The 12480-nt window shown below is 37.9% G+C and overlaps 1 long non-coding RNA gene across 2 annotated transcripts in view; it reads left to right on the plus strand.

The window, feature by feature from the left end:
* The window catches only part of LOC103477299 (uncharacterized), a 111915-nt gene extending 100637 nt beyond the window's left edge, over positions 1-11278 (plus strand). For both annotated transcript variants that reach the window (XR_535617.2, XR_001777379.1), the window contains exons 5-6: positions 10587-10671; positions 10895-11278. This is a non-coding gene — a long non-coding RNA (uncharacterized LOC103477299). The remainder of the gene's footprint in view (positions 1-10586; positions 10672-10894) is intronic.
* Positions 11279-12480: the final 1202 nt, after the last annotated feature.

The following is a 12480-nucleotide window of genomic DNA, read 5'->3' on the forward strand; positions in this document are numbered from 1 at the left end:
GTGTACTTAATTTATTGTCTTCTATTATTTCTGTTAGTGTGCTGCTTTAGAGAAGCAGAAATTGAGATATGACAAGGGAAGGCAATCTTCTTCGTGGGAAATCGCAATACATTAAACTTCTGAGGACAAAGGATTTTAAAAAAAAAATAGGTATAGATAATTAAAATGCAGGATGTCAGCCTTCACTTTTCTGGTGTGCTTTCTGAGAAATCAGAAAATATGGTATTTTAGACACCAAATGATTAAACAATTAATAATATATGTAGGAATTTGCACAGGAATTTAGTAAAGACGAGAGTTGCATGAGAAAAGAAATATAAACATGAAATGCGTCTTTTTGAAGCAAAATAAAACGAATGCGATGTTCCATACATTGAGGCCAACAGTTTGACCAGCATGCACTGGCCAAATGGTAAACACATCATGAAATGATACAAATACTAAGAGGTAGTATTCTATTTATTTAAAATTTAAATAAAAATTTTAAGGGGGAAAAAAAGTGCTCAAACAATAATAAAACCAAACACAATTTTTCAAGCATAAAATCAATTTTTAAATAAATGTTTGCATATTTAGAGTGTAAAATGTGTGTAATGCAACAATATTTAGATATAAAACAGATTTATATTAGGATGTTTTTGGTAAGCCACTCGCTGAGTGAAAATGTATACATTTCAGTATTGAAAGTGTAATGCAAATACTGCAACATGGATTTTAGGTATGATATGAATTTATCAAAAAAAGTGCATGTGTCCACTTATTAAGGAATTTATTTTCTCACTGATGGCAACACTTTACCTAAATCTGATTTTAAAAAGCAGCTTTAATAAATGTTTTCAGCTGCCTTCAGCTCAGGGTGATTGACAGTCCTTTGGTCTGTCTCCGTTAACCTCCCGACCTTTTTTTCCTCTGTGGTTTACGACTGTACCAAAGGAGTTTCAAGCAATTTGTCAACAATACATTAAATATTCATACCAAGGGCAACAGCACGTGTTGCTCAGAGGAACAAGTAGAACTTGTTTGCAGTGAAATGCTGTCCCTCTAAATATAAAGTGTTAAAATTGGTGCCAGTTTATTTTACTTTGTGTGTTACATACGTTTTGTTGTTTAAATGCAGGATCCCCCTCTAATTACAGCCTAAACAGACATTTACCAGAAATTAATGAGATCTACTTAGAAGGAATTGTAGGTCCCAATTTAATGCGACATGGGGAGCAAGAAGTCTGATTAAGTTATAATTATCTTTATTAGTTTATTCCTGTGGAGCCCTGCTCATAAGGCTAAGAGAAAATTATAAAGTGTGTTTCACAGAAATAAAAACAAAAACTTTAATATTTATTTACGGTCCTATTTCGGTGAAAATGCTGCAGACTTTGTCCATAAACTGCTTTGTTTCACTTGTGAAGTTTGCTTTATTAAACCTGTCTGTATCCTTGTTTCTGAGGTCTTTTACTCATAAACTGATGGAGTAATACCAACGTTAGACACGTGCATGTTGTTGAGCAGTGCAGCGGTTGATATTTGCAAATGAAACAGACTTTTAAAAAAAAGGGAAAATAATATGGAACCACACTGTTGTGTTGTTTTGATGTTCATTAAAACTTTTGTTAAGAATGAAGCTAATTTATACATGTTTTTTTTTAACTTTCAGTTAATTTAAAATTTGTATTTATCCTCCTAATGCTCCTTATGCAAGATCAAAATGCATAGATAAGCGGTTCAGGAGGAAACCAGACATTCTTCTCTCTATAGAGACCAAAATGCATATCTAGTACCTCCATTTGTTTTGTTTTTTTCTACCTCACGGTCTCTTGCCTGAAAAAACTCAAAAAGGAGGTTTGTCATGATTACATGCCCAAACCATCACTTTGACTTCTTTCAGCTGCTGGCAGTCTGACAGAAGCGAGGCGGCTGGGCCCTCCGGCCAACACCAGCAGCCAAGGAACGAGGCAGACAAAGGGGAGATTTTAACCAGCAACGAACCAGTTACAAGACAAACTCCTGTCTCCTGGGTCACCGTCGTTCATCCTCATGAGGAAGTGCTCTCCATTGTGTGGAGAAGCATTTAGGTTGGGAGCCATGCAAACCAGGTGGCAGGTGACGGTAGAGACCTGGGCATGATAAATTGGTGACGCTGTGTTTTGGTTGACCTTTCTGTTTCTTTGGTGGTGGTAGTGGACCGGGATGCTTTATCACAATTTAAAGTCTGTTGTTTACTTGTTTATTTCATTTTTTAAAGTAAAAAAAAAATTTTTCTACAAGTTTTAAAGAAGTAAATTTCTCTGGCTAGAATTATATAAAATGATTACCTTTGTCTTTTTTTTTGTAACATTTTTTTTTCCTTTTTGCACACATTAAAATAAAAGGTCAAGTTCCCACCCGTCCGTTACCCGCACAAAATCGGCATGTTACAAAACAGCTACACAGTCAAGGCAACATGATTAAATACACTTTGGTGAGTATTTTGATTAGATTAATAGATATTAAGGTGTCAAAAGAAGCCGAGTCAAAAATTGCTAAAACATGTCTTCAGCAGTTGCCTCTTGGTAATTTAATGTGTCTTTACATGGAAAACATGGTGTAGAGGCAGACAGTTTCATCTGCATCCTGTCTGCGTTTTCAGGCTGTGTGTTTCCTCCTCTCTCCATCAGTCAGTGCATGTGTCCCGATGAGTCTCTTTATAGAAGCGTTTGAACGTCTGGATGTGTATTTCTGCCACCTCCCTCCCTCTCCACTCCTCCCTCTCTTCCCGACTCCCTTTCCATCTCTCTCTGATATACATAGCAATGACCCCTGTCTCAGTCACGCTGGCACCATGCTGTGAATACCATCTAAGCAGAAAAACAAGTGGAGATTGTTATGCAAATGGCTATGTGGTGGGCCATGTGCGGGAGAGGAAAAAAATGGCTATGTTTGTGTCCTTATATGTGTGCTGGGGGAGGCGGCGGGGAGTGAGCAATGAAGATACAGAAAAAGGGGGAGAAAAAAAAGGAAAGGGAGGAGGAAAAGAAAAACATCAAAAGACAAGACAAACAGGCAGAAGGCAGGACTTATTAGAGATGCGGTAAACAGACAGGATGGCACGATAAGATGATCTCTTGAGCATATTTAAAGAAATAAAATCTGCCATGGTCAGGTGCTCCGTACCTGCAGGACGTGTTTACCATGTGAGCTACAGTCACTGATCAGCCAAAGGAAACCGACTGTCTGCATGCTAATAAGTCCCCCTTTGTGTAGAGGAGGGGATATTTTTGCATCATATAACCGATGTACGTCGGTTATATGTCTTCTTGGAAACACTGACTTTCTTTTCCTTTTACTGTTGACATCTAATTTACACCCATGCATCTGAGCATACACACTCAACTACATGCTCAGCATAAGGAGACTGTAGGTAACGCATGGAGATGGCAGGTCAGTTTACTGTTTAATTGTTGTCGCTCTTCACGCTGGTGTTGCTTCACTAAGCAAAATGAAATGGCTTTACAAACAAATGCATATTTATATTTTGCATAGTAAAACAAGAAGATACAAACATCCATACCCAAAGTTTTAACCCCATATGTGATATGATAATGGATAAGAGGAATTTTTAGATGAACAAATTTTTCATCTATTTCTGAAAGTAACAAACTTTGTAACATCTGCAGCAATGGAAGTACTTGGTTTAGGATTAGAATATTTATGTCATGAATGCATCAATTAACCCTATTAAAACACACGCACGTACGCGCCAGCACGCACACACACCCACACACACACACACACACACACACACAGACGAAACACATCCATCTCTGAAATAACTTCAAAAGCAATTTTTGCCTTCTTAAAGCAATACATATCCCTAAAGATCTCAAAAGTTAAAAATAATGCCGTCAATAAACCTTTACATTGCGGTAATTTTTAGAATAAGTTGTTTTTTTATATTATTGTCTGTTTATCAACGATGGAGAGCTGGTCTGTTCCCAATAACATTTCAAATGACTTTAAGTTACAGAACCGTTACTTCAGAAATGAACTTCTTAGGCATAATAAACACAATAGCTAAAAAAAGATACCGCACAAATAAAAATAAAATCCCTTTGCTCATAGTCAGCAATTTACTAGTTTGTGGGACATGTGTTCTTATTTCTAAATTGACATTCATGTTTTGTCATAGCATTTCTTCAATATATTATTTATAAATGATACATTTAGACTCCATGCTTGCTTTCTGCAGCATACAGGGAGTTTGTAGACTGTTAGCCAGTTCTTCGGTTCACTCTGCGTTTGTTGACCGGGTCCAATTTGGTTTCTTCTGGTAGCATAAACTCATCAGCATTTCAGCACCTCACTTTTGTTCATTTCCATTTACCAGTGTACTTCCTTTTTCCGTTTATTTGAAGTTTGTAGCATTGCACTTTTCCAAAATCCCGATCAGACAAATTTCCCCCACACTTTCACAGTTTTTACCTCACACGTGTAAACAAACTTTCTGACTTGGTTTCTCTTTCTCCTTCTCTTTTTGCTCTGTCAGTAGCAGACATCCTTGATCGTTATCCAGCAAACGCCATCAATTATTAGGTCTGGTTTACGAAACACCAGTGCAATTTGCTACCAAACACTCCAGATGTATCGCTGTTCATAGTGAACACTTATCCAGCTCTGTGTTTCTTGTTTTTTTTTTTTTCTTTTTGTTTTGAGGGGTTGCTTTGTCTTGACTGAAACTTGCATCAGTTTACATCAGCGACAGACACAGCAGCAGACTGGACCTCCCCAAGCCCTGCACATACCTCACCTCCACAGCTGTGAAAGCTGGATCAATGTACACATCGTCACCCGTCATGAAGGCTTTTAACAATTCCTGAAACTAAATCGGAGAACTTATTTGGAACTCATTGTTTCACAGCATAGACGTTAAGGCTGCTCCGTGAAATGGTTAGCCTGAGATGAGCCAACAGTGGCACAAATATCAGTTACAGCAAGTAATATGAATGGTAATTTGAAATAATAACATGATAGCCTCGTGTTTTGTTTCCTATAAATACTTCAAAATGTGCCCTCTTTTCAGAGCATTTTTACAAAAAAACACCACTCAATAAACTATTTGGAGAAATTTCAACCCCAAAAATTCAGATATACTGGCATGTACATTTTAATTACATTTCATTCTCTACATCTCCAGACAGTATGTAAAATTAGCTATCATGAATAATGTGACAAAACACACAACTTTCCTGATAGCAACCTGAATACCTCTCCATTTTCTGAGAAATGTAGTTTGAACCTCTACTTCCTGTTTAATACATCTACAGTATGTGCAACATCAACATCCAACAAAATTACCATTTATGTAGCCTGATTGATTTGATCCAGACCAGTAGCAGGTCTAATTTGAATTTTTTTTTTTTTTTTTTTTGCAACATTTTAAAAGTTCTCAAATTTACATTACATGGATGGAAACATAGTGTATGACATTTTGTCTTTCAGTGGATAAGAAAGAGATTGAGCATCACACCCAAGTTGAGATGTGTAATTCTTTTCGTCCGTCCATTCACTTTTCTATCTATATTTCAAAAGTCAGTCTAAAAACTTTCAAAAGCTCTACATTTGCAAATCTTGAAAAAGTTGGGATGTTGACCTGAAAAATGCAACTGCAGACTGAGTTGTGGAAATGAAATAAAGCTGTACAGAGTGAAAGGTTGCTGGGCTGTGTTTCAGTACAAACTCCGTGAAAACCAAATAAAACTCTAATTCTCAGAAAATGAATCATTTTATGAGTTTTTCTGTGATCATAAGTTATTGGTGATATTAACCAGCCTTGTGCAACACTTATTGTTGTAAAGAGCTCAAGTACAATTAAATTAAACTGTATCCACTGCATGTCAGAATCATATAATTCCACATTGCATTTTTATTAGCAATTTTAAAAATCATGGTCAATAACAAACAAAACAAAAAATAGTGAAATTGTGATTTTTTTTTTTCTCCAAACAATGAAATGAACTAACATTGTGCCTCGTGTTGGTCTTAGGGGGAAGAAGTGCTACTCCAGTTTAAACCTTTTTTGAATTTTCATCATAATTATGTCAATATTCTCCCAAACACAAACACTTCCAGTCCTGACGGAAAGTAATACGTTGAAAGACCATTAAAAATTCCCCCCCTCTCATTCCCACTCCTTTCATTGACACACATCCCATGCACATACACACAGTAGTCACCCCCATCTTGTCCCCACCCTCCACTCAATAAAACTTTTGGCATGCCTGAGGTGTTGTAATTGGCAGCCAGCTTGCCATACCGATAGACTCCTCTCAGTCCTACGGGTCAAGAGTAATTTACTGAGCTGCTAAACGCCACCAGTTTTTTTTTCTCCTCTCTTTCTACCCAGTCCAATCCCTCCTCCCCTGTCTCCCCCAGCATCCATATTGGAATTCCCATCCAGGCTGTATTACAAGCTGAGATGATGGCTTAATCCCTTGTTAATTAGGGACAACATCTCCAGCAGCTGAGGCTAAAGCGAGGAGCATCGAAGGCTCCTGAGATGCGAGGGCTCTGGCCGAGCTTGTGGCCTAGTCGGAGAGTCTGGCTCATTCTCAAAGAGCTGGCTGTGGATGGCGGGGGAGAGATGAGGGCTTGGATCTCTCACTGGATGAGGATTAAAAGGGCCTGCTGCCTAATCCCCCACTGATGGCCCTTCTCGGCTAATGGAACTTGGACAACTGGGCAACCGGATGCTGCTGTTGGCTCAGCTCTCACCTAAACCACTTCCTCTTCAGCTGGGTCAGGATGTCACTGTGGCTGTGCTACTTGCTCATCAGAGAATTTGTTTCTGTTGGCCTCAATTGTTAATTTAGATCATACAAACTAGACAAAATGTTTTATTTTTTGGGGTATGTCGACCGATTTACAGTGAGGTCTTCCTGGTCACAATGTGTTAATGGATATATGTATCATTGTCTTCTTTTCTTTACATCTATTGCTCAAACGAGTACATTTCAAAGAATGAGAGCACAATCAAAAAATGTAGTTTCCTTATCAATTCAATTTTAAAAGTGAAACTTGTTTATGTCAAAGCTTCTTTTACACACAGTGAATTTTGAGTATTAGAGCTGAAGAAATGCCCCCTGCGCCAGGCCGTACCCTTAAATGGGAAATTGTTAGTCCGCCCTCACAAATTCTAAGGAAAGACAAACAGTCTAAAACTCTAAAGGACAGCAGGAAGCAGTGATTGAACTGTGACGCATAAGCCAACAATAGCCATACGCCCAGGCAATACTACTACCGAAACATCAACAGTGTGGCCCAAAGTCACCAAACAATGGAGCGTGTGGGCTGACACTTGACCACCACCCTGACGGCTTCCCTTTTATGGAAGCTTTGGCCGTAAGGAGGGTGCAATCTGTTACATTTAACATAAATTGTATCAGTGCAGCATGGCATTGTCTTTACAGAGGTTAAAACCAAGGTTTGCCCTTCATCTCATCTGCAGTGTTGGGTCTGGTGTTCCTCAGAGATATTATTCCATAATTTCTTAAAGGGGTTTGAAGCAGATGAGTTTGCTGGTCAGTCATTAGTTGGATATTGGTATCTCTGACGGTGCACGCATGTGGCACATCCTACCAGCATCTCCATGAAGTTTGTGAGCAGAAAGAAGCTTGCTTAGGTAGATGGTTGCACTGACTTCAGACTTTATGAAACACAGTGGACCAACACCAGAAGATAACTTCACTCCCCGAATTATCACCGACTGTGGAAGCTTTTCACCGGCCAAGTTTGTGTAGACTGTATCATGATCATAAGAAAAGATTGATGTAAAACATCCTTTATTTCTTTTATGTAATTTTAGCATGCTTGAAGATCAATAAATAGACAATATTCACATTTATAAATATGCCCCTTTGTAAAAAGTGTGAGTAATGGCCTCAGTTCATGAGTATAGCTCACTAAAACAGTGTTTTTTTCTTAGTCGTGGGAAAGAATATAAATGTGCGAAAACAATGTAACAGGAGAGCTAAAAAAGGACCGAAAAGGGCATTTTCTTACGTTTGCTTTTTTGGTGGCCACAAAAGCTCATTTTTTATGTCCCTGGTTAAACGTACTGTTAGCACAACACATCATAAATACAGCTAGTATTCGCTAAGTTCCTCCTACTTAGAAACACAGGCTCCCTGGGAGCTCCAAACTCTTGGTAATTATCCCGCACCACACCACCTGCTGTTTCTCTACCTGTGTGTCCACTTGCACTAGAAAGAGGTACAGAGATAAAGCAGAGGGACGAAGAGAAAATAAAAAAAAAAAACATAAAGAAAGATGTAAGATAGATCTGCAGACAGTAAAAATCTTTGAAAATTATCAACTCTATGCTTGAACAATGTAAAAAAAAAGAGAACCAATCAATAGTCCTTTGAATGGCATCAAAAAAAGTAACAAGTCTGTGTTTTCAACATGAGAACGTACAGGACTGCCTGGAGTTATGTTTACAGAAATACAGTTCAGAAGTCTGCAGATATTAGAAGCACATACTGCTGTACAACAGAAATTCAAGAAATAGTACTGCTAAAATACTATAAAATATTGATTTTTATAGGTCACTCATGCTATCCATAACATTTATTTATTTATCTTTAAACTAATGCATAGGCTTCAGCAAGAATATAGAATGGACGTCTGGTAAAGTTTCTTTTCAGATACTTATTGGGCAGACAACTGAAGCTTTTATTCTTTTGTTCTTCCAAATGTTGCACTGATAAGTGAACAAAAACTTCCCTAGACTAGTTAGTCTGTACAAAATGCTGCTGCCAGACTCCTGATTAATATTCCACATTTTCTCATGTGACACCACTGCTAATGCAAATGCATCGACATTCACAAATCACAGTACAAAATAAACAGCATCTCTCTACAATTACAATATAATTGTTTGCAAAAAAATATCCATGAGGTAAAGTGAAGAAAATTACTTTACAAGTAGTAGAGCATGTTGATTGTTGCTTTTGCACATTAGGCTTAATCGCACCACGGTCGTATTTTTCACTGCACAGCGTATTCCTGGCTGTATGCGCTTCCAGCGCAAGGCAACTCTGGTCCGGCGCCCATTACTATGCGCATCGTCAGCAGGCAAGCATCAGCCTGGGTTGCACTAACCATTGTCACTCCACAATCAAATTAGCCCTGCTGATGAGGCCCGAGCTCTGCGACCTCCACAGGCCCAGTCGCTTCCCCGCCTCACAAAAGACAAAGAAGATCTAAGAGCTGAATTCTGCAGGGACGACAGGGGTTCACATACTGATTTCTGATTAGGTTGGCTCGTCCTTTTATTTATATATATATATATATATATAAGTATATGCGATGGAAGTAATTGAGACAGGGTGTTGACTGCAATATGTGAAACCGATGCCCCCACCGGCTGTGAACTCGGTGTTGTTGTTTATCAAAGACGAAAGTCTTTGTGTACTCTTTATTTATTTTTTTTAGATAAGGTTACTTCTGCTAGGTCCCAGCAACTAGCATATGTGTGACACTCAGACATTGGCAGTCAGCTCAGCGTTCCCAAATCCCTCCAGACACGGCTTCCCTCCGCCTCCCTCCGTTTTCTCACGTCACCTTTCGTGGACGTTTGCCTGATTTAATGTGATGAGAGATGTGAGAGCGAATACCTGCTGCTACTTCCTTTTTGTCCTGCTGTCTGGGTATGCAAAAAAATAATAATCGTTTTACATTTGCGTCCTTTAATGTTCATTACTTTCCAATTAAGGTTGACCAGGTATGAAAACTGTTGTAGTATAGTGACAGTTTTACCAAACATGTAATAAGCATTTTGTTTTTTACAAAAGTTACATACTGCAGCTTCGAAGGGGTTTAGTTTTTATGCCATCACTTATTTTATGTGAAATATGTTTTGCTTGATTGTCATTATTTTGTAGGAATAAGTTTTCACTTTGGCATCAGTGTGTTTTGTAAATTTTGCTGTTAAAAAAAGCCAAATGTTCATGGCTGATTTGTAAAAGCAATAAAGAGTAAAACATTTTAAGGGTCAATACCTTTTATCGTCACTGAATGTGTCAACAAGTGAGCTGTTTTGGACAAAGAGGGTATAAATAACATTTCTTTATCTCAATACATGCTTGTCGTAATGAAATGGTATTAAACGTTGTTTTATTTGTCTAATCAAAACTGCAAAAAGTTTCTAAGATTCCCACTCAGTAGTACAAACATAATAAACTAATGTTTCCCATTTCTGACAGGATCATGGTCAACCAGTCCATTATAATTTCTTGTTTTGTTTAAGCTGACACTTATTTAGCAACAGAAGACATTGCTTAGCATTGCATGTTAAGATTACTTTAACGTTAGATAAGTAATTAGCATTACATAATTAAAAACTAATAGACTTTGGGAACTCTATGGCGCATTATGGGTGCATGAGAAGAAGACGCTTTGCCAAAGGGAACTAGTGAGAAAAAGAAATCCAAAACTTTACAATAGTAAGTGATTTTCAAATAACACAATTTGCTTGTAATGGTAATTTCTGCTCTTCATCAGGAAAACTATGTCATACTTTGAGCAAATATATGAAACAAGCCTTTCTGTTGCAGGAGTGTTCCAGCTTTGCCCAGCTGAACCTACAGATTTAATATGGATCAGTGAGGGCTCACTGAAAGCGGAGCGCGGAGGAACACGGTAAAGAAATCTCAATCAGATCACACAATTACACTCTGGATGACTGCAGATCAGGTGGCGGCTGAATGGTCTCAGTGAAGGTTGAAAATGAGAGAGAGAGAGAGACACAGAGAGAGAGAGAGGGCTTCAACAGGAAGTTCATGTCCTGTAATTTTCAAACATGTTAAAAGTGATATCTTGACAGTTTGAATGTTTTTTTTTGTTGTTTTTTTTTCCCTTTCAGACCACACTGCGGAGGAGGAACGGTCGACACTTACCCCTGTTAGCACTTAAAGAGAAAATCATCTTGTTACAGTTGTTAGGATTCTGACCTTTGGCTCTGTAATTTAACAAGTGTTTAACAGAGAAATGGAAAAGCAAAGAGAAATCAGTGTCAGGAGACATTATGTTGATAATCCTGCATCCCTGTTTGCTCATTTATCCCTGGTAGAGAGTTTATTTTGACCATCAAACATTCGAGGTATCAGACAATGTTTTTAAGGAACTTCTTGGAATATTAAATTTACAATCAATGATTAGAAATACAAATGAACGTCACTTTTAGCGCTGTATCTCTAAAAAGCATTGGATTCTAATAAAAACTCTTAAGTCTAATAATTTAAAGCTCGTGTCTGTGGAGAATCCCATTCTTTATTTGTAATTAGTATGGGTGGAATTGCTAGACTTGATGAGAAAATACCAACATGCTCAAGCTCACAACATCAACATGTATTAAACTGATCTCTGAGGGGGAAAATGGCTGGATTTCATTTTTGCTGCTTATTTAAAGCTTTAAAACATAAGACACAAGTGTTACTTTTGCAGCAGAAGTTCAAACTTGTTTTACAACCAACACTCGAGTTTTAGAGAGTTTGAACTCAGTGAAATGATCTGGTGGAAGCAGTGTGAAGAGATGAGTATTATTATATCAAAGCAGAAAGCCAGTGGCAGTTTTTTGTAAGTTATTGTACACTGGATGATACATTTGTGGTTAGCTGAAATGTTTGGAAGTAAATCTTTTAGCTGGTTCGTTTATATTAACTTCTGGATAAATTGCTGCCACTTCTTTCTTAGATTTGTAATTGTTTATTTCCTTTTAAGTCTTCTTCCAGTTTCTTTTTAAAGTCTGTTTGGCTGTAAACACAACAGATTGATCTCAGTCACGTGAAATAAGTAGATTTTGCTTTAATTGTTTTATTTTGTTTTTTTTTCTTGGGATTTGGTTTTCTTTTGTTCCAATGTTGGAACAAAAGTTACCAAGACTTTCAGGCATACTCTTCTTTCTCAATGTGTGCCTAAATTGACTTTGTCTTTCTGTCATGTTGTAATTTCTATGCCTTTTGTGGCTCAGTCTTCCACTGCTCTCCTCCTTCGCTTCTACGTTCGCTTTATCTTTCTTTTTCTCTCCAGCAGCAGACTTAAATACTGATAGACCTCACTCTGGGTTTGATTAAGTCCCCGCTCTGCAGAATCAGACAGCAGACATAAATATCTGGGGGCATCTGAGAGAGAGACGAGTCAGTTAAAGAGGACTGAGTGTAGATCAGGTTTCTACCCCTGATGAAAATCAATGCGACTTGACCGGTTGCAAAGTGACTCAACATGTCAGCTCTAAAGAGAGCAGCCATTATATCATTAGAGCTAATTTCATCTTGCTCTACTTGTGCCTTCATTGTTATTCAGTCATTTAGTGAGGATGCACATGTAGATGATTCACAACTGTCCATTGTCATAATTTTCACCGGGCTTGACAAACCAGAATTGGAGCCTTTGAATTGCTGTAGGGAGCCCGTTTTCCTCGTAGCTCTTGGTAATTCCAATTTCCATTTA

This window comes from Poecilia reticulata, linkage group LG15, assembly GCF_000633615.1.
Source record: "Poecilia reticulata strain Guanapo linkage group LG15, Guppy_female_1.0+MT, whole genome shotgun sequence".
Classification (NCBI taxonomy): domain Eukaryota; kingdom Metazoa; phylum Chordata; class Actinopteri; order Cyprinodontiformes; family Poeciliidae; genus Poecilia; species Poecilia reticulata.